The 24,224-nt window shown below is 35.6% G+C and overlaps 1 protein-coding gene across 2 annotated transcripts in view; it reads right to left on the reverse strand.

Moving 5' to 3' along the window:
- Positions 1–24,224, reverse strand: part of MALRD1 (MAM and LDL receptor class A domain containing 1) — a 596,047-nt gene that overhangs the window by 318,393 nt on the left and 253,430 nt on the right. The gene's annotated exons all lie outside the window — the stretch shown is intronic.

Genomic DNA, 24,224 nt, shown 5'->3' on the forward strand with positions numbered 1-24,224 from the left:
AAAGGCAACCCACTCTAGTATTCTTGCCTGGGAAATTAACGGACAGAGGATCCTGGTGGGCTACAATCCATGGGGTTGCAAACAGTCATACACAGCTGAGTGACTCTGATTTTCACGTCATTATCATAGTTAAAACTAATTGAATGTCAACCAATGCTGAGCATTTTATACATATTGTCTCTAATTCTCACTACATTGAAAAATAAATATTATCTTGATTTCACACCAATATTAATTAACTAGTGCAAATTCACATTATTGGTATATGGCAGAGCTGGGATTTAGACCCAAATGGATCTAACACTGTGGTTTGTGTTCTTTTTCATTATAACTCATTACACAAAATCCTAGGCCAAATGGAAAAACTAAGAAATAAGAAGAAGCAAAGACTACATCTCTGTCCTAACAGACTTTATAAATAACAACAATGCGTACAGTTATACCAAAGGTTAGCTGAGAATATAATTCAGTATATGATGGGAGAACTGAATGGCATAAGTGAATTCTAAGAAAGATGAGTGATAACAGGAGATGTAACACTGGGGTCACTGGTGATGACTCCAGAGAGGCGTTTAGTACGTAACTACTGTAAAAAGAAGAGTAGAATTCACGGAAGAATCACAGAGAATAGAAAATGTCTTTCCAGCAATCAACAAGTGGTACAAATAATAAAAAGCACAACTCACAGCATGCTTGTGGATAAGAAATAAGTCAACTTTGAGATCCAAACTAATATTATTATAACACTGATAATTTACAAGGCATTTTCATATGTGTGTATACCTATAGAAATATATATACATGTACGTGATCAGTTCAGTTCAGTTCAGTCGCTCAGTCGTGTCCGACTCTTTGCGACCCCATAGACTGGAGCACGCCAGGCCTCCCCATCTATCACCAATTCCCAGAGTTTACTCAAACTCATGTCCATCAAGTCGGTGATGCCATCCAACCATCTCATCCTCTGTCATCCCCTTCTCTTCCCGTCTTCAATCTTCCCCAGCATTAGGGTCTTTTCAAATGAGTCAGCTCTTAGCCTCAGGTGGCCAAAGTATTGGAGTTTCAGCTTCAACATTAGTCCTTCCAATGAACACCCAGGACTGATCTCCTTTAGGATGGACTGGTCGGATCTCCTTGCAGTCCAAGGGACTCTCAAGAGTCTTCTCCAACACCACAGTTCAAAAGCATCAATTCTTCAGCACTCAGCTTTCTTCATAGTCCAACTCTCACATCCATACCTGACTACTGGAAAACCACAGTCTTGACTAGAGGGACCTTTGTTGGCAAAGTAATGTTTCTGCTTTTTAATATGCAGTCTAGGTTGGTCATAACTTTTCTTTCAAGGAGTAAGTGCCTTTTAATTTCATGGCTGCAGTCACCATCTGCAGTGATTGTGGAGTGCCCCCAAATAAAGTCTGCTACTGTTTCCACTGTTTCCCCATCTATTTCCCATGAAGTGATGGGATTGGATGCCAAGATCTTAGTTTTCTGAATGTTCAACTTCAAGCCAACTTTTTCACTCTCCTCTTTCACTTTCACCAAGAGGTTCTTTATTTCTATACACACAAGTTTATATGATTATACTTGTTTTGCATCAAACCTTAAGAACAATCATATAGAGAGTAAATTAGTCAAAATTGGGTCAGAACACAAAATATATGTCCTCCGACTCTGAAATTCATGTATGGACTTTAGTACAGATATAATCATATGGGATTCTCAGCTGTCTGCTTCATGGTCAGAACATTTCCTCTGAATTTAATGGAATTTAGTCTAAACTCCTGAGCACATCATTCAAAGATATAAACATGCCACTCCCAGTCCAACTTTCTAGCATCATTATCTCAAATCTTCATTACTACATCATCTCCCTTTCATTCAAACCAGGTACCTATCCATCCTTCTAAACACACATGGACCAAGACTTTCCTGGCAGTTCAGCAAGTAAGACTCTGCTACCACTGCAGGGGTGCAGGTTTGATCCCTGGTCTGGGAACTAAGGTCCCACATGATGTAAGGTGTGGTCAGTAAATAAATAAATAATAAACACACACAGACCTTTATGTCCCTGAGTCCTTAATCATGCTTTTCTTAGTTTTAAGTATATTTCCATCCAAAGAAAATCTACAATTCCATTAGATCAAACTTATCCCACTTTACTAGATCCTCGTTCTTTAGGAAAAATGGTAAAGATAAAGATGGGTGTGGTAGTATGAACAATAACTCAACACAATGTTCCTGCCCAAATCTCTGGGGGGAACCTGTGAAATGGTAATTTCTGTGTGGCGTGGCTGTGGGGGGGGGGAGGTGTGTGCATGATTTTGGTGAATGTGATTAAAGGTAGCCATCTTGGGATGGGAATATTATCCTGGGTTATCCAGGTAGCCCTGATCTAATCACATAAGTCTTTAAAAGCAAAAGAGCAAAGCAGAAGAGTGAAGCACAAAAACTGAAAAAGAGGCAGAAAAGAGTCAAATTATGAAAGGGACTTGCTCCACTATTATCAGCTCTGAAGATGGAGCAAGAGGGCCATTAGCCAAGGAACATGGGTGGCCTGTAAACACTGGGTATGATCTGAAGCTGACAGCCAGCTAGGGAATGGAGACCTCAGCCCTACACCCATAAGGAACTGAATTCTGCCAATGACCTGAATGAGCAAAGAAACAGATTCTCTTCTAGAGCCTGTTGCAAGGAATGCATTCCTAAGGACAGTCAGTCCTGATTTTTACTCAGTGGGATTCATGTCAGACTTCTGACCTAAAGAGCTATGAGATAATACATTTGTTTTCTTTTAAAGTCACTGAATTTGTGGTATGTTGTTATGATAACAATATAAAACTAATACAGTGGGCATGAGTGTTATAACTGAGCAAATATGAGTCTGAATCTCATTTTTATTCACAGAAATTTGGTTAAGTCATGTTTTCATTGAGTTACATCATTTGGAAAAGATAATCTTACAAACAGAAAAGTGCATCTAAAATGCCAAAAGTTCCTGTGTACCATACATGGCAGACTACCAACAAAGGATAGTTATTATCAGTATTACTATTATTATTATTTTATCATTTATTTTGGAGGGACCCTTATAACACTGATGTTTTACCATAATGCTATAGTACATTGTAAGATTTTTAAAAAGCATTATTCATTTACAAGGATGCTCTTCTACTAAGTGCTAAGATCCTTACAGTGGAGCAAGATGCTTATGATATTTATCTCGGCATCACTAGAGCCTAGAACATTTTCATACATATAATATCCATTCAAGAAACATATGCTGAATAGAACCAAAGCGAAATACCTGTCTAAGAAGTCTGAATTTTATCTTTTAGCTTAGGAAAGCTATTGAGTAATTCTTGGCAGAGAAGCAATGGGATCAGAGTATGGTTCTAGAAGGTTTAATCTTTTTAAATTGAACAATGACCTGAAATTGGTAGTGACTAACCTCAGATACCTCATGCGACGAGTTGACTCACTGGAAAAGAGTCTGATGCTAGGAAGGATTGAGGGTGGGAGGAGACGGGGACAACAAAGAATGAGATGGCTGGATGGCATCACCGACTCGATGGACATGAGTTTGAGTGAACTCCGGGAGTTGGTGATGGACAGGGAGGCCTGGCGTGCTGCGATTCATGGGGTTGCAAAGAGTCAGACACGACTGAGCGACTGAACTGAACTGAACTGAGAGGCAGTGAGACTAGTTAGGTTTCAATTAGTTAGTCTCTTTCATTTGATACTTAACATGTGAGGAAGTTGACACAGAGAGGTGAAGGGACTTACTTAAGGCTCTATTTTTAACTCTGAGCTGGCAAAGGTCTAAAACTCATTAAAAAATATTCAAGTTTAGTATTCTTCCCACTATATAGCATTGCTATTTGTGGTTCAGAGTCTGATGGTGAACTTTAATGCAGAATCCAGAACGCATTATCATCTGCCAGACAGTACCCATTTTTCAAAGCATAATGTGTAATTAACCAGGGACAGCCTCCTTTGGTCCAGCTGAATTTCCAAGGAAGCACCAATTCAGAGGACTGACAATGGACATAAAACATGTAAAACTATTCCTATGTGTCTATGCCTATAGTCGTTTCTGGTTACATTCGGTCTCATAAGACTAATAATATTAAGAATAATGAAGAACCAAGTATAACAATAATTACTGGAGGCAGAAATATCAATAAAGATCATTTAGCCTAATAGGGTTCTTTGAATCAAGGAGACACACATCTCAGGAGCCAATACCAGGTCCATTCTTTCAGTGAATGTGTTTGGACAAAGAGACCACCTACACCTGCATCAGGACAATAATAAGAATTCACCACTTATTATCTATGTTCAAACCTTAGTCAATAGATTATCCAAATATTCTAATTACAATAAAGTGACCTGTTGTGGCATATTACAATGGTTTTCAGAACAACCTAACAAGGATGCAAATGAACTAGAATATATGTTTCAAATATACTGAGGCAAAATATAAAGATATTCTTTAAAATTGTTAAGATTCATTCTGAAGTCATCTGCAATAAATGATATTCTTTTAAAATATGTATCTTTTTAAAATTTTATTTTCAATTGAAGGATAATTACTTTACAATATTGTGCTGGTTTCTGCCATACACCAACATGAATCAGTCATAGGCATACATATGTTGCCTCTCTCTTGAAACACCCCATCCAACCCCTCTAGGTTGTCACAGAGCATACAATTAAGTTCCCTGAGTCAAACAGCAAATTCCCACTGGCTATCTATTTTACATATGGTAATTTACATGTTTCCATACTACTCTCTCCATTTATCCCACCCTCTCCCTCCCCTACCTCCCGTGTCCAAAAGTCTGTTTGCATCTACATTGCTGCCTGTAAATAGGTTCATCAGTACCATCTTTAAAATATGTATCTTAAATTGGGGGCCAATTCACGTGGTGTCTGGCAGGAAATGTACAATATATAGCCTGCTCTATATAAGCTTAAAGAATAAGATATTCATACACAAGACACAAAATAAACAATAAAGACTGGTTGCTGATTACTGGTCCAAGGCAAGAGTCTTTTTAGAGTAATTCTTGGGGCTGGATGGCTGCTGCCACCCAGTGGACATTAGTTTGGCCATGCCTTTAATAAACCAAGTCCATGTATTCTTGAGAAATTCCTGGAAGGTTTACCATGGTGCCAAGGTAGCCAAGGTTTCCTCTGTTATTGATCAAGGGGGAGGTAAAGGTTCTAAAGATGTGCCTGTGACCTTTTGGTATCAGGAAGATACTACTACAGAGCCAGATGGGGGTCTCTCTTAAGTATACCATCTCTACCTCAAAGGAGAAGACTGTGATGACTATAACCATCTTTACTGCTCATCTTAACCTGTTTTCCATACAATTGTTGGAGTGATATATATAGCCAGCAAATCTCATCATATATGTGTGTGTATACACTTCAATATAAATATTATTTACATGCTTCCTCAAATCACTTAAAAAATACATTACAACTTTAAAGAAAAGGATGTAACTTCCACTAAAACATCCTTAGAGTTTCAGAAAATATACTAACTAGATTTGCAATAACAAACAGAAAACAGAAATCAGCCTCTACCATTTCTGCTACTGGGCTTTGCCTCAATCTTCAAAATTTTTAAAGTTTTTTTTTTTTTTAATGTGGATCATTTTTAAAGTCTTTATTAATTTGTTACAATATGGTTTCTGTTTTACGTTTTTGGATTTTTGGCCATGAGGCATGTGGGGTCTTAGCTCCCCAACCAGAGACTGAACTCACACCTCCTGCATTGGAAGGCAAAGTCTTAACCACTGGACTGCCAGGAAGTCCCAGTCTTCAAATATTCAATGTGAACACCTATCACAAAGAATATTACACTGAAAATTTTAATTTAACTGAAATTGGCAATAGTATTAATATACATTGAAATCTGAGCTATATATTCTAGCTAGATTATACAGCATAATTTCCAGTATATTAAAATTTCTCTGTATTATAAGAGAATGGATTTCTGTATCACTACTTTATTGTATTATGTATGCCATCTAAATAACTAAAGCACTAAAAGAAATAGTAGTATGTGTTTATATTTGCAGTCTAAGTCATTGACAACATTTTAAAAAGTAGCTAACGCATGCATGTATTTAAATGGACTTTTTTTGGAAAGACAATGAAGATGCCAAAATGAAAGCCCCTTCACAAATAGCTTCTCAAACAATTTCCAGTACAAACAATAATTTATGCTAAGTGATCAGTAAAGAACTGCATTTCATTCAGTTCAATTGCTTTTGCATCATCCAACATGAGGGATAAATAAGCTAGTCAGAAACTGCTTTGAATTGATAAATGTGCATTCTTCTGTGAAAAGTGAAGTGAAAGTGTTAGTCACTCAGGTGTGTATTGACTCTTTGCAACCTCATGGACTTCTCTAACTATGGAATTCTCCAGGCAAGAACACTGGAGTGGGTAGCCACCCCCTTCTCCAGGGGATCAAACCTTGGTCTCCTGCATTGCAGGCATATTCTTTACCATCTGAGCCACCAGTGAAGTCTTGTGTTCTTGTATATTCAGTGCAAATCTAATCAAAAGAAAATTCCAATTTTTCAATTTCCATATTGACCTATATATTCGCTCTAACATCTGAATCAGAGTCACAAAACTATGTGATAATTGCCAAAGCCTCTTAATTTTAAGAAAACATTGTGAATAATGTCCTGCCTGTAGATCCAAGGTCAGTTAATTTAAAGTGAGGAATAATACCCAGGTGGCACCGTGGTAAGGAATCGACCTGCACATGCAGAGATGCAGGAGGTACGGATTTGATCCCTGGGTCAAGAAGATCTGGAGGTGGCAACGACAATCCAATCCAGTATTCTTGCCTGGAGAATCCCACGGACAGAGGAGCCTGGAGGCGCTACAGTCCACGGAGTCACAAAGAGTGAGACGTTTCTGAGCGACTGAGACAAGCACACACGAGGAACAACGATACTGAAGTGTGAGAAGCTGAGAGCTCATTTCTTTAACAATGTTTATAGAGACGTTTTCCCTTACACTTTATCTGGTCATTCTTTTTTGGTATGTGTTTGGAATATTACACAATGCAAGAAATAAGTCTTCTGGAAAAAACTGAGGTGAACTTTTATCTTTCTGTTGTCTACTGAAAGAACATAAGTTTCAGCAATGGCTTGGCTTTTTTTCCCCCTAAAGTGTAAACTCATCTTTTCTGAGAATTTTAATCTTTAAAAGTCCACCTGAGAATAATCATTTGGCCAGGGGACTTTAATTCACAAGAATATTCCTTTTATCATCATCAATATCTTACTTTCTTTTATTGATGAAGACTATAATCACAATGAAAAATACATCATTTGACTGGTAATTCAAGTCTTGAGCAGCCTAATGATTGTATTAAAAATGAAAACAATCTTATATAGTCATTATATATAATTTCAATCATATATGTATATGGACTTTTAAAAGTTGAAGACTACTACAAGTAGCCCATGTCTCATTCTACACTCATTATATTGTCTTACTTTGTATACATTCACTTTCATCTATTTTGTCTGATAACTTCTAATATGTCTAAATAAGGTATTTATAATGTTAATTCTTGATTTTTCAATTTCAGTATAAACTACTGCCTTCATCCTATAGAGAGTATGGATATAAGTCATGCTACTTCCTTGTCCAACACATACACTTCTCTCCCCCCATCATATATTCATGAACTGTTATAATTTTTTGTTAAATCCATACTTAGTGTTCATATTATTATAACTATACAAATACTGTTCTTGACTTAATCACATGTATGTTTATAATAGTTAAGTTCTTAAACAATAATTATTTTCCTATACTTACCTATTTTTCTTCTATTTGAGTATATAAACGAGATATAAAATTCCTCTAAATAGTCAAATCTATGAATAGCAGTCCACTTGTACATTTTCTTGGAGATATTGTTATTGGAAATTAGGCCTCCTAACCCAATCTTGGTTGACTGCCTTGTGTACCCTGATAGGTTGACATTCTGCACACCCATATCTGTGGGAATTCCCTTTTCCTTTCTAATTAATCTATTTAGGAGATAATTACTGAGCTCCTACTATGTGACAGGCAGTTTAAAAAAATAATTTAAAATATGCTTTTAAAGCAATTTAAAAAAAGTAACCTAAATTTCTTTGAGATGAAATACAAAGTCAGTCTACAAATATATATGATACATATAGTATGAAAGATGAGTGTCAGTATAAGAAAAATTATCAAAAGTGAAAGTTACAAAACAACGTTTTTCACTAATATAAAACTAAACATTTTCAGAAAAATTATACCTAAAATCTAGCAATATATATGTAGGATAAATCATTCTAATCAAGTGGGTTGAATGCTAAGAATGCAAAGCCTTGTTTAAGATTTGAAAACCAGTTAAGGTACTATCTACAGTTAGATATTAAAGGTGAGATACTGAATGATTTTCTTCACAGATTCAAAAAGAGCATTTGACAAAATTTAATATCCAATCATGATTAAATCTCTTATAAGATTAGAAATGAAAGAAAACATCTTTAAACTGATAAAACTGTTCATTAAAAATATACAGGTATCAGTTCAGTTCAGTCACTCAGTCATGTCCGACTCTTTGCGACCCCGTGGACTGTAGCATGCCAGGCTTCCCTGTCCATCACCAACTCCCAGAGCCTACTCAAACTCATGTCCATTGAGTCAGTAATGCCATCCAACCATCTCATCTTCTGTCTTCAATCTTTCCCAGCATCAGGGTCTTTTCAAATGAGTCAGTGCTTTGCATCAGGTAGCCAAAGTATTGGAGTTTCAGCTTCAGCATCAGTCCTTCCAGTGAATATTCAGGACTAATTTTCTTTAGGATTGACTAGTTTGATCTCCTTGCTATCCAAGGGACTCTCAAGAGTCTTCTCCAACACCACAGTTTAAAAGCATCAATTCTTCAGCACTCAGCTTTCTTTACAGTCTAACTCTCACATCCATACACAACTACTGGAAAAACTATAGTTTTGACTAGACGGACCTTTGTTGGCAAAGTAATGTCTCTGCTTTTTAATATGCTCTCTAGGTTGGTCATATCTTTTCTTCCAAGGAGCAAAGTGCTAGGATCACATTTAATGGACAACAGAATGCTCCCCTCTAAAATCGGAAGCAAGGCAAAATGTATCTGACTACCACTTACTCTCAGCATTGTCCTGGATGTTCTAACCAGCAATGAAAATAAATAAAAGCTTGAAGTTTGGAAGGGAAGAATAATAACACTGTCTTTTATCACATGTTCCATGATTTAAAGTCATAAAAAAACTTATGAAAAGGCTACTATTAGAACTAACATGTCAGTTCTGCGAAGATATACACTTAGCATACAAAAATCAATTATAGCTTTAGATATTAGCAACAAGTCACTGTAAAATAAGATAAAATAAAACACTTCCACTATTAATAGAACTAAAACATTTAAAAGTTTGAGCTTCTTTTTTGAGCATTTCTTAAAATCTCTACAATTAAATTACAAAGTAGTACTGAGAGAAACTAAAGAACACTCAAACAATTGGAGACATATACATGTACCTGCACATGGATAGAAAAACTCAGTACCATTAACACATCAACTCTCCCCAAACTGACAGATATGAAGCTATCACAGTCAATTCACATTTACATAAAAATATACAGGATATTGAATAGACAAATGATGAATAGGCAAATGATATTGGAACATCATATATAATATAGACAAGTCAGAGACCTAAGTATAAAAGATAAAGCTCTAAAACTAATGAGAAAACATGGAAGAATACTTTGTGACTTTTGATAAGGAAAGATTCCTTAGGGAAAAAAAAAACTGATAAATTGGACATTTCTCATCATTAAGAGTTGGACATGACTGAGCGACTTCCCTTTCTCTTTTCACTTTCATGCATTGGAGAAGGAAATGGCAACCCACTCCAGTATTCTTGCCTGGAGAATCCCAGGGACGGGGGAGCCTGGTGGGCTGCTGTCTATGGGGTCGCACAGAGTCGGACACGACTGAAGCGACTTAGCAGCAGCAACAGCAGCATCATTAAGATACCATTAAAGAATTAAGACATTCACTTACAAAAAAAAAAAAAATGTTTTACAATATATATATGCTGATATTTATATCCTGAGTATATAAAAAATTCTATAACTTTATATCAAATATCTATAATATTAAACTTAATATCTATATCTTAATATTAAGCATACAAGATGTTAAAAAAATGAAAAAAAAAAACTTAAATAGGCACTCCATAAGGAATATATACAGATGGCCAAAAGCCCAATTAAAAATCACGAGGGAAAAGTAAACTGAAACTACAAAGAGATACCATTTCATACCCACTAGAAGTGTTAAAATTAAAAAGACAGACAAAACAAATGTTAGAATGAGTAGCACCTGGCAATCTCATACACTGCTGGTGGTGTTATAAAATCTTTTGAAAAAGGTTTGCTTGTTTTTTCATAAAGTAAAACATACATCCATCTAATGACCAAGCATCCACAGTTCCAGATATTTACAAGGAAAAAACACATTTTGACAAATAGATGTGTACACAAATTTTCATAATAGTTTAATTCACAATAGACAATAAGTTGAAATAACCATGTGTTTATCAACAGAATGAATAAACACCTTATGACACATTCATACAATAGAATGTATCACATTTATTTATTCAATTTGTCTATTTTATCCATCTATTAATGGAAAAAATAAGAAAATTAGTGACACTCACTAATATGGATAAATTTTAAAAAACTTATATAAGCAAAAGGAGCCAAACACACCACTGATGGGATGCTCATGACAGGCAAATCTATTATGTGGAGAAATACTTCAGAATTTCGATTGCTTTTGGAGGAATGGGGGGCAGTATTACTGAGAAAGAGAACAAAGAAAAATTTCTGGGGTGAAGCAAATTTTCAGTATTTCAAAGTGGTTTGGTTAACAATAGTGTAAGCATTTATCAAAATTCATTGAATTATGTAGTTGACCCTTGAACAACTTGTTTGAACTGCTGGGGCCCACTTATATGTGGCTTTTTTCAAAAATATAGTACCTATATTTTAATTTTACAGATCTGTGAATTAAATTTGGGGAAAAGTTTGTATTCGATTAGATATCACAATATGTGGAATCAAAAGAACCATGGTTGGGTGATGATTCTATCCAAACAGTTTCAGCCCTCTGCCCTTGGATGAACCATTCATTAATTAATAGTACAAGGATTTTCAACTGTGCAGGAGATTCATGCCCCCGACCCCTGTGTGGTTCAAGGGTCAACTGTATACTGAAAACCTGTACATATCACTATATTTAAGCAATAAATTTTTTTAAAGGAAAAGAAAAGATGAGAAAATCCTACATAAGTTTTAGCAGAGATCCAGAGGACAGAAAAGATTGAATGAGGAACAAATAATATTCAAAGACATAATAGCTTAGAATGTTTCGGAATTTAAGTAGAACCTCGATTCTTAGATTCTGAAAGTTCACTGACTCTTTAGCACAATAAATACAGAGAAGCCTATCCTATTTCACATAACTTGGGACACCAGTAAAAAAGAGAAAATCTTCACTCCAGCTTATTTTTTTAGTGGAAACTTTATAAGTTACAAGAGAGTACCAGGATGTATTTAAAGTGCTGAAAAAAGAGGGGGAAAAATACCCTCTACTGAATTGGAGTAGGTATTTGCAAATGATATACTGGATAAAGTGTTGATACCCAAAATATATAAAGAAGTCTTACAACTCGATATTACAAACAAAACAAAGATACCTTTTAAAAAATGAGCAGAGGAGCTGAATAGACATTTTCCCAAAAGAAGAATACAGATGGCCAAAATGCTCAATATCACTAACCATCAGGGAAATGCAATTTAAAAACACAGGATGTCACTTCACACCTGTCAAAATGGCTATCTTCAAAAAGCAAGAAACAAGTGTTGGTAAGGGTGGAGGAGAAGGGAACCCTCATCATTATTGGTGGGAATGCAAACTGTTCCATACATGATGGAAAATAGTATGGAGATACCTGAAAAGTAAAGAAAAAAAGAACTATCACACAAGCCAGAAATTTAATTTCTATGTGATTATATGAAGAAAACAAAAACACTTATTCAAAAAGACATCTGCACTCCTTTATTTATTTCAGCACTGTTTTACAACAGCCAAAATATGGATGCAACCTAAGTGTCTATAAATAGATAAACAGACAAATAAATTGTCAATATGACTCAGCCATAAAAAAATCGAAATGTGGTCATTTGCAGCAACATGGATAGATCTCAAGGGTATTAAGTAAAATAAGTAAAACAGAGAATAACCAATGCTGGATGATTTCACTTATATGTGGAATTTCAAAAAACCAAAATAAATGAACAAACAAAACAGAAACAGACTCACAGACACAGAAAACAAAACCAGAGGGACTTGGGTTGGGTCAAAGGACAAAAGAGGGAAAAAGGATTAAGACATACAAACTTCCAGCTATAACAAATGTGATAGAGATAAACACACAGCATATGGAATATAATCAATATTGTTAACAACTGTGTATAGTGACAGATGGTAACTACACTTACTGTGGTAGTCATTTCATCATGTATAAGAGCACTGAATTACAGTAGTTTCAGTTGTACACCTGAAACTAATATTGCATATTAATCATAATACAATAGAAAAAGTGGTCAGGATCCAGTTACTTGTGCTAGTAATTTACTATTTGATTCCTATACAGAGCAACTTAGTTTCAAAAATAGTATCTTAAAATACTGTACGATTCCACTTACATGAGGTACCTAGAGTAATCAAATTCATAAAGACAGGAAGCAGAATGGTGGTTACCAGGGCTGGGAACTCTGGTAAATGCGGAGGTATTGTGCAACTAAGCCCGTGCTCTAGAGCCCAGGAGCCACAACTCCTGAGTCCACATGCCACAACTCCTGAAGTCTGTGGGTCCTAGAAACCATGCTCTGCAACAAGAGAAGCCCATGCATGGCAGCTAGAGAAAAGTCAGTGCAGCAACAAGGACCCAGCACAACCAAGAATTTGAAAAAGAATACTAATAATAACAGCATTTGGCTATTCTAATTCCCATTATCCTTTCCACAAATGAATAGAAATAATTTATCTGGAAACAAAAATCTTAAACTGAATAAAGGACATGTTCTTGGAACAATGATAAAGTTAAAAATTAAACTGCCCCTCTCTCCACTACTACATCAGTTGGGTACAGCCAATTGATATTTGAAATGAAGCTGAAATTTTCCAACATATTAAGTTCATTGGGACATAAAATTATTTGATTTCAAACAACCATATTTTTCTTCCAAGAGAAATGTAATTTGTGTTGTGTCACTTACATTCAACCATTAAAACAGCTTATCACACAATCTTTCTTGGTTTTTATTTAACCAGAATATACTTTCGGGGCTCAAAGAGTAAAAAAACCGCTTAATTTTACCTTGACAACCAAGATAATGCCAATAATGCTGTAATTTCTAACTTTGCTTATGATATAAATATTTCAATACGGATCAAGCCTATGAGAAACACAAACATATATTATTTAAGAGAATACAAATGTAGTACTTTGTTTTCAAGTTCCTAAGAACCAAATTGCAAATGCAAAGGAAAATATTTAAGATACAAAAACACAGTTTTGAGAATTCTGTAACAATTATCACTACTACCACTCATTTAATAGGAAATAAAACAATCGTTAATCATTATAAGCTGGTATGAAGGTGATCGGAGAAGGCAATGGCAAGCCACTCCAGTACTCTTGCCTGGAGAATCCCATGGATGGAGCAGCCTCGTAGGCTGCAGTCCATGGGGTCGCTAAGGGTCGGACACGACTGAGCGACTTCACTTTCACTTTTCACTTGCATGCATTGGAGAAGGAAATGGCAACCCACTCCAGTGTTCTTGCCTGGAGAATCCCAGGGACGGGGGAGCCTGGTGGGCTTCCGTCTAGGGGGTCACACAGAGTCGGACATGACTGAAGTGACTTAGTAGTAGTAGTATGAAGGTGATAGTGTTAGTTGCTCAGTTGTGTCTGACTCTTTTGTGACCCCATGGACTGTAGCCTCCTCCTCTGTCCATGGGATTTCCCAGGCAAGAATACTGGAGTGGGCGGCCATTTCCTTCTCCAGGGGATCTTCCTGACCCAGGGATTGAACCCAGGTCTCAGTATTGCAGGCAGATTCTTTACCATCCGAGCCACCAGGGACGTCCCTCAGCTATCATTTAAATATCACCCATTGTTATCTTAAAAAAGTGTCCACTGAAATCAAAACAGTAGAAGTATAAGTGGTAGTCTCCATAGTACAATGTGAAATGCATAATTCAGGCATTATCGGAGTGAGTTGGCTACACTGGAATTCATAGCCAGAGAGTTTATAAAAATAACTAATTGGCTCAGAACTTCCAATTCTTTATTTAAGGTTTGATCAGAAATTCAGAGTGTTGCTGCTATGACCCTAAAGAAATTTCATTTTGCTTGTAGGCAGGAGGCTGATATAGGTGCATACACACACACAAAAATCAGACACAGAGTTTGACTTACCAGACTGCAAAATTACAATAGAGGTTGAAATCAGATCTGGCAAGCAAGGTTTTTAAATGACATTTGGCACACTGGCTCATTAGAATCAGAATGGCACATTTAGAAAATTCATACAAATACAACTAATGCAAACAATAAAGTCAAGCCTTTGGGACCAAATGCTGAGATCAATCAGCATTTAAAAGCAGATAACCCAAATCACCCTAAACATTTTAAACAGAAAGTGATTTGATAGTGAGAATTATATACCTGAGAAACTATTGAAATAGTTGGAGGAGTGATGTGTGTTGAGTTCCCACAGGAATGACTCCCAGAATTGACTCCCCAAGAGACCAACTGCCAATAACAGAGATCATAGAATATCTTTCTTGGTGACAGGTGGAAAATTAGAGATCCTCTGAGAATAACTAGAGATAAGCCAACATCCAAATAAACATCATAATGGCACAGCATGTAGCAATTGAAAATAACAAGTTCTTTTATTAAGATATAGACTGGGCTGCTGGCCCAAATCACAAGACAACAGTGACAAAGTGAGAGGAGTTTTTTCTTTCTTCCCCCTCTCACTGCTAAACAACCACAGACTCATGTTCTATTCTTTGCAGTCTAGGGAACCAGACCCCTTCTATCTGTTACATGCTAAAGAGGTAATTAGTCAACCTCATGAACTAAGATCAAAACTTTAGCTCCTGCCATCACATCTACATTCCAACCAGCTGATAAGAAGAGAAGGTAAATTAAGAAAATGTTTCTGTCTTTTAAGGTACAATCTATAGGGTACATGTAGTGTCTATTCAGAGTCCATTGGCTCAAATGTAGTCACATTCACTGCAAGGGAATCTGAGAAAAATAGTTTTTTCCTCAATTAAAAATGAGTTGATAAGGATATAAGGATATAATAATAAAAGGTAATTATATTTGTGTATACCAGTAACAAAAAGAAATAGAAAACTGAATTTTAAGAGACTATTTTTGAAAATATCATTTGCCTTTAGCATTTAAAATATTATATAATAAAAGCTCCTTCCATAAAAACTATAAAATATTACCAAGAAAAACTAAAGATTACCTAAATATGTGTTTATAATTACCATAAACAAGGTTAATATTTTAAAGATCAACTACTTTTCTACCCAAATCCCCTGGAGTAAGAAATGACTACCCACTCCAGTATTCTTGCTAGGAAAATCTCATGAACAGAGGAGCCTGGAGGACTGCAATCCATAGGGTCACAGGAGTCAGACACGACTTGGAGACTAAGCAAACAAACGCATATGTACTTATCCTTACCATAAACAAGTTAATATTTTAAAAATCAACTACTTTTCTATCCTTAAAACAAACAGGAAACAAAAATTTAAAGATACCACTTTAAAAATTATAATTTTCAATAGCATGGAAGATATTAAATGCCCTTACCGTAAAGTTACAATATATTATTGAATCTTTCAGTCTATGAAAATAATGCTATTTTGTATTTATTGCAGCAATGAAATGTTTAGCTATGTGCCTGTCTAAATATAGGGCTATCTTATATACCACATGGAGAAGGCAAGGGCAAGCCACTCCAGTACTATTGCCTAGAAAATCCCATGGATGGAGGAGCCTGGTTGGCTGTAGTCCATGGGGTCGCTAAGGGTCGGACACGACTGAGCGACTTCACTTTCACTTTTCACTTTCACACATTGGAGAAGGAAATGGCAACTCACTCCAGTGTTCTTGCCTGGAGAATCCCAGGGACGGGGGAGCCTGGTGGGCTTCTGTCTATGGGGTTGCACAGAGTCGGACACGACTGAAGTGACTTAGCAGCAGCAGTATATACCACAAGAAGAAAAGGAAAATGGCTATTTCAGAACAAGAAGCAGACTACCACAGTTCCAATACTGGCTGATTCAATAAAAAATGATACCTTGTTTAGACAAGAGCACTTACTTTTATGTAATTAACTGTATAATAATTATACTGTACTAAAGCTTTATGAAAGAATGAATTATAAATTAAAATTCATTAGTTGCCTTACTAAATAGGGAATTTTAAAGCTGATATTATGCCATTGTTAACTAATACATAATATAATTAATAAAAAGCAGCATTAGTACTATTTTATTATATTACTATCATCTAAAATACTCTAAGATGTGTTTAAATAAGACATAGTGATGTCATATGTTTAAATTTTATTTATGCACACACACAATGGAATACTACTCAGCCATTCAGTTCAGCTCAGTTCAGTTCAGTCACTCAGTCGTGTCTGACTCTTTGCGACCCCATGAATCACAGCACGCCAGGCCTCCCTGTCCATCACCAACTCCCGGAGTTCACTCAAACTCATGTCCATTGAGTAGGTGATGCCATCCAGCCATCTCATTCTCTGTCGTCCCCTTCTTCTTCCGTCCCCTGTGGTGCTGGAGAAGACTCTTGAGAGTCCCTTAGACTGCAAGGAGATCCAATCAGTCCATTCTAAAGATCAATCCTGGGTGTTCATTGGAAGGATTGATGCTAAAGCTGAAACTCCAATACTTTGGCCACCTCATGCGATGAGTTGACTCACTGGAAAAGACTCAGCCATTAAAGAGAATAAAATTTTGCCATTTGCAACACCATGGATGATCTTATAAGGTATTATGCTAAATGATGCTGAAGCTGAAACTCCAATACTTTGGCCACCTGATGCGAAGAACTGACTGATTGGAAAAGACCCTGATGCTGGAAAAGAATGAAGGCAGGAGGAGAAGGGAACAACAGAGGATGAGATGGTTGGATGGCATCGCCGACTTGATGGATATGAGTTTGGGCAAGCTCCAGGAGTTGGTAATGGACAGGGAAGCCTGGTGTGCTGCAGTCCATGGGGTCACAAAGACTCGGACATGATTGAGCAACTGAACTGATGCTAAGAGAAATGAGTCAGACAGTGAAAGACAAATACTGTATGGTACCACTTATATGTGGAATCTAAAAAATAAAACAATAAAGAAAATGAAAACTAAGGAACAAATTTCTTTATCCAAAATGTATAGAACTTTACATAATATCTGTTCTATTATATCTGAAAATAGAAAAAAGAAAATTTGTAAAATATAGTCATCACTAGCAATAGAGAGACTTGGGACATGAAAAAGAATGGGGCTTGATGGGTGCCTTCCTACTATAGTGAGGAAAATTTTGTTCTACTTGGAACAAACACATAAAAAAAATAGAAGGATTCCATAAAATTTTTTTGTATTAGAGAAAAAAAGGAGAGTTAATTAATGATTATACCCATGAACATGAGACAGGTATTTGTTTTTTTCAACAGACCCAGGTAGCACAAAAGAAATACAGCTTTCAGACTTTAAAAGTCCCAGTCTACCCCTGGCCATTTAAATCTGAACCCCCACAAGTCCAAGTGTTGCCCAAATGTATCTACTATCATGACCCCTTGAAAACTTACAGTATAGTTCCTTCCAACATAGTTAAAAATATGTTTCTAAAATTCAGATGTTCCATTTTATTGATTTTTAAAGATTTTATTTGATGTGGACCATTTAAAAATCTTTATTGAACTTGTGACAACAATGCTTCTGTTTTATACTTTCAGTTTTTGACCTCGCGGCATGTGGGATATCTGAGCATCCTGAGCAAGGATTAAACCCACACCTCCTCATTGGAAGGTGAAGTCTTTAAGCACTGGACCGCCAGCAAAGTCCCAGATGTTCTGTTTTAAAATGCTGTATCCATAGCCAATTTCACCTTATTTAAGTGTGAAAAATTATTATGCATTACACAACCTACTCATCTAACCCCAACTAAGTTCTAAAAATGCAAATGAAACACAGAGGAACACCAATTAAGGTATTATGTTTATCCCTGCAATTATAAGAGCCATAAATTATTTCAAGCCAATGATGTCTATCATTTTAATTAGTCAGTGTCTGAGTTTTCCTTAGACTAACATTATATGTTTACAGGAATAAACTTAATAGCAAATCCTTCAGTAAGATATAAGAGCACTTCAATAATTTTTTTTAAGATTTTTTTTTTTAATTTGGACTGGTTTAAAGTCTTTATTGAATTTGTTACAGTATTGTTTCTGTTTTTTTTTGTTGTTGTTGTTGTTTGTTTGTTTTGGTTTGGTTTTTTGGCTGAGAGACATGTGGGAATCTTAGCTCCCTGAACAGGGATCAAACCCACACATCCTGCATTGGAAGGCAAAGTCTCAACCACTGGACCAACAGGGAAGTCCCTCTCAATTATTGTTTAAATCTACCTCTTCAGAACCAGCTCTTATTGGTTAACATTATAACTTCATCTTCTCTTACACTGAAATCTCTTTTGTTTTCACTTTCAATTTTTTCAACATTTTCTCAATTTCTGGAGGAATTTCTTGTTCAAATTAGACAAAAATATGCACTGAAGAAACATAATCAGAACAAATGCACAAATGAAATAATATTTTACAATGTATATACTACTCTCATGCTTCCCCTAACCACAGCAGTGTCCATGGTGAACTTCCTCTGTATGGTCACTGCATGAAATTTTCAAAATCTCATTGTCTGTTGACTGTATTTGGAACAGAACTTGAGATTTTTCCTATACAATATGTTGCTTAAACAGTATTCTCAGTGTTGAGTAGTGCAAATATAGTTTCCAATATAAATATTATCCCTCCTAAAAAAATAAAAATTAAAAAAACAGTGAAATATAGGCATTCCATGAATTTGAGTACCAAAAATCAACAGATATTTTACTGGGAAAATATTAACTTGGAAAACACTGGGTGGAGTAAGCTTGTATATTTAAAATGAACTTTCCTCAGCCCCCACCCACATCATATGCAAGTCATTAACTTCCTTGAATCTTAGGACCACTTCTTTCCTCTTCATTTTTTATCATGAATAATAAATGAAACTAGAGAATTTAGCAATTTAGGGGCTTTTGTGAAAGCAAATTCTTTGAAGAAAATAGGCGGGTCAGAGGAAATCTGAATTTTTAAGCAATGAATGGAACATGAAGAAGAAAAAAATAACAAGCATACAACATGCTTTTAAGAAATTTCAACTTATGCACACTTTAATTTCATAATCTCCCCAGCAGGGAGAGAACTGGTAGAAAAAAGGGAGATGTACTAAACACTGACTGTATGCCAATGGTTGCTTAAAACATACTATATGTTATTATCTCCATTATTTTTCAGATCACTTAGTAGAGTCCAATAGCTCCATTTTTATGGACAAGAAAGATAAGAATTAGAGAGGTTAAGTAGATCAGGTGACACCTTATAAGTAATAAGCAGTACAAAAGTCCAAATTGATCTTTTTAAACCCCAAACACATGCACTTAGCACTAAACCCTGTGTACAGGGTTCACTAAATTACAGAGCCAAGTATAATCAGCCAGATTTCCCAGCGGAGGACTCTGAGTTGCTATGCCAGCATTCTCATCAGTAGGTACGAGCCTTTTAAACTTCCCCCAAGTATTTCAAGGAAATACTTGACTTCAAAGAGAAGCTAATCCATTCATGTTCCATTGCCTTATACATTTTTTTTTTGCCTTTTTAAACTTTTCATTTTATATTGGAGTATAGCTGATTAAGAATGTTGTGATAGTTTTAGGTGTACAGCAGAGTGACTCAGCCATACATATACATGTATCTATTCTCCCCACAAATTCCCCTTCCACCAAGGCTGCCACATCACATTGAGACCAGACTTCCCGGTGCTATACAGTAGGTCCTTGATGGTTATCCATTTTAAATTTGGCAGTGTGTACACGTCGACCTCAAACTCCCTTACACATATCTATTAAGCAAAAGTTAATTGTCATGTTAAAACATAATTGGTTTATGACTCATATTTATAAATTACTTAAAACACATATGTGCATGCACACACAAATTAAGACTTGGTCTCTGTCCTTATTATAATTAAATTTTTATTAAATATCGGTCAATAACAGAGAATATGATAGTGGCTGAATCTCCATACAGACATTTAAAAGAGGAATCTTGGTTGTCTTTTTCTTATTAAAATTCATTAAACAATTATTTTTCTCCATCATCATTTAGCAATTAACAAAATTGCCATCGAAATAAGCTTTTAAATATAACTTCTAAAGACTCAATAATAACCCCCTAATATTACTTTTGCTAATAAAGCTCTGGTTCTTATCTGACTGATTAGAATCACTAATTCCAGATTCAGTTCAATTGCATCTTCCTAAATATATATGTTTTGCCTCCTCTTGTCTTTTTCTATTTTAAGTTGTCCTTGACAGAATTATTAGCCTACGCCCATGAATATAGATGAAAAGTGTGCACGAACTAAAGTCACTTTCAGAAGTTTAGTGGATATAGCCACTGCCTGAATATCATTTATCCTTCATTTATCTGTGAAAGTTCCAGGTTAAGTGTTTTTGCAGTACTGAGAAATTGAGAAACATTTCAAAGATACACACATGCATACATGTTATTCATGACAAATAAAAATTACTAAATTAAAGAGGTTTTCAATAAATAATAGAATGATTACCATGCAATATAAAATAATTATATGCCGTGATCTCTGCAAGAGAGAAAATTTTGCTAAAACACATGGTAGAAATATATTCTTAATAAAATGCAAATAATGGAGGCTCACACTCAAATGTCTACACCATCTAAGGAATACTGGTAAGGTGCTCAAAATATTGGATAAATTAAAATGATATAGTTTTTACTGAATACATGCCAAACAAGAGAATATACCAGACATGAGACTATATAGGTGATTGCATGTGTGCGTGCTAAGTCGCTTCAGTCATGTCCAACTCTTTGTGATCCCATGGACCGTAGCTCACCAGGCTCCTCTGTCCATGGGATTCTCCAGGCAAGAATACTCGAGTGGGTTGCCATTCCCTTCTCCAGGGATCTTCCCAACCCAGGGATCAAACCCGCATCTCTTATATCTCCTGCATTGGCAGGTGGATTCTTTACCTTAGCACCACCTGGGAAGCCCATATAGGTGATTACCTCTTTTTATTTTAAGAACTTAAGAAATAGGCTCTCTTTGAATAACAGATGAGGAAACTGGGTCTCAGAGAAGTTGTACAACACATAGCTAGTAAGAAGAATGTCTGAAATTAGTACCTACTTCACTGGAACATGGTGCCTACCCATGCTTCCCCATTTAGCCTAGGGGTATATTTTTGCTTCTGTTTAAATAAGAATAGAACTGAAATTCTTTGGAATTCATAAACTGGACCCCAAATAATGGAGCCCAATTGTCAGACTTATATAAAAGTGCCCTACAGTATTTACTTTATTTCCTGTGTACTGGGGTAAAATGAGTGGCTATCAAACAATCAAAATGTGGCTAATCCAAATTGAGATGGGCTGTAGTTGTAAAATACACACTGGATTTTAAAGGTTAAGTCTGAAAATATAAAATACTTCATTATTATCTTACATAGTTTTTGTGTTAAAATGATAATACTTGGGGCATATTGAGTTAATTCAGGGTTCAGTCATGATTCAGGAGGAATTACACAAGAGCGTAGTTCAATTGGTAAAGAATCCGCCTGCAATGCAGGAGATCCAGGTTCAATTCCTAGGTCAGAAAGATACCCTGGACAAGGAAATGGCAAAATATATTCTAAAAATTAACTTTGCTTTTTCTAAACATAACTTCTAGCATATATAAATTATACAAATAGTTTACATTAGTGGCTTGCATTATACTTCTGTTAAAAGTTCATGATATTGCTGAATTATCTTGCACCAACTTTCATGAAGACTAATAAAAAGCAGTTTCGCTTTTAAAAAATTTGTCCAGGACATTCCCCCAAATATGTTTAAACTCATATATACACAACAGTATATATATACTCTACGGGCACTTTATTATATCTAACCTAATACTAGGTGGTTTTTGAGATGGTTTTCCTACTCTACCCTAGCACAAAGAGATATTCTTAAGAGCAGAGTCTCAATTTCTATTCATCAAAAATTTTAATAGAATATCTCCAATAGCATCAGGATATACAAAGAACTCTAGTGATATTAACATGCACCTTTAATTTTATAATTAATATATAATCTATACCACTTTGTACATACTTAAAATTTTTCGTTTTGGAAGCCTTTTTATTTTGTTTAAGAAACGTCATTCCAGATTTCACAGGTTTAAGAATTTAAAATTCCCAGTGAGGTTGCTTTGCTCCTCTGACATCCCACTTAGTAGTTGTTCATTGAAGTCTAAAGTGGTTCTACATAAAACTTTTGCTCTCTTGTTACGTGGATGCTATGAGATTGCTTTTTATTATGATCAAAAATTTACTATTTAAAAAGTCAAATCTGGACAATAGATAGTATAGCTGTTACCAGATCTCCCACAAAGACAAAAGGTGAAGCTTTTCTGAAGAAGTAGATTATTCTGAGGTATCTGAAATGCTTTTACATGTAATTCTTGTTAGTATCTAGGCTTCCTTGATGGCTCAACTGGTAAAGAATCCGCTTGCAATGCGGGAGACCTGCATTCAATCCCTGGTTTGGGAAGATCCCCTGGAGAAGGGAAAGTTACCCACTCCAATATTCTGGCCTGGAGAATTCCATGGACTGTATAATCCATGGGGTTGCAAAGAGTTGGACACAACTGAGCGACTTTCACTTTCACTTGTTAGTATATATATCCCTCAACACAATTTTGAAATGTTTGTTTTCCTCTGTACCATTCCATATAGTGCTGGAAACTTCAAGCAACATCCTGACTTAATTATGTGTCAGTGGGAAAACATTTATCTAGAAACATACTCTTAACCAAATTAAAACACCCTCTTTGAAACAAATGAGAAATTCAAGGCAGAAATGGCACTGTTCCCCATTCCACCCACCATGTTAAGTCAGCACAAATAAATCAGTTCATTCTTCTTAAAGCACTTCTGTTTCTTACTTATAATATGTAATTTATATACAAAAGGAATGGCATTTTTGTTTTCTTCTCCAAACTCATGGTTTAAATATTAATATATATCATGTTATCAATTAATAAAATTTGTTCATTTTCTTAACACTATATACTGTATTTATTTTCATCTCATACCTCTAATATATAATAGGGATTAAAGTTACTTACTATTTCCACATCTTATAACATTGTCTATGTTTGGAGAATGAAATGGCAACCCACGCCAGTGTTCTTGCCTGGAGAATCCCAGGGACGGGGGAGCCTGGTGGGCTTCTGTCTATGGGGTCACACAGAGTTGGACACGACTGAAGTGATTTAGCAGCAGCAGCAGCAGCATGTATTATATTGGACATCTATCAAGTCAACATTTTAATCTAATTATTAAGAAAAATTACCCAAATATTTTTAGGTGAATGGATGGACATAGTCAATCATCTAAATGACTTAAATATATAAATTCAACCATTCAAATGAATAAGTGAGTGAGTGTTAGTCGGTCAGTCATATCTGATTCTTTGTGACTCCATGGACTATATAACCCACCAGGGTCCTCTGTCCATGGAATTCTCCAGGCAACAATACTGGAATGGGTTGCCATTCCCTTCAAATGAATAAAGTATTTGTCAAAAGAGAATAAAGTATATAACATAACCACATTAACATCTAATTAAAATGGAATAAACCTGTT

The sequence above is a fragment of the Moschus berezovskii genome, chromosome 15 (assembly GCF_049115385.1).
Source record: "Moschus berezovskii isolate FMDL1 chromosome 15, NW_MosBer_1.0, whole genome shotgun sequence".
NCBI lineage: Eukaryota > Metazoa > Chordata > Mammalia > Artiodactyla > Moschidae > Moschus > Moschus berezovskii.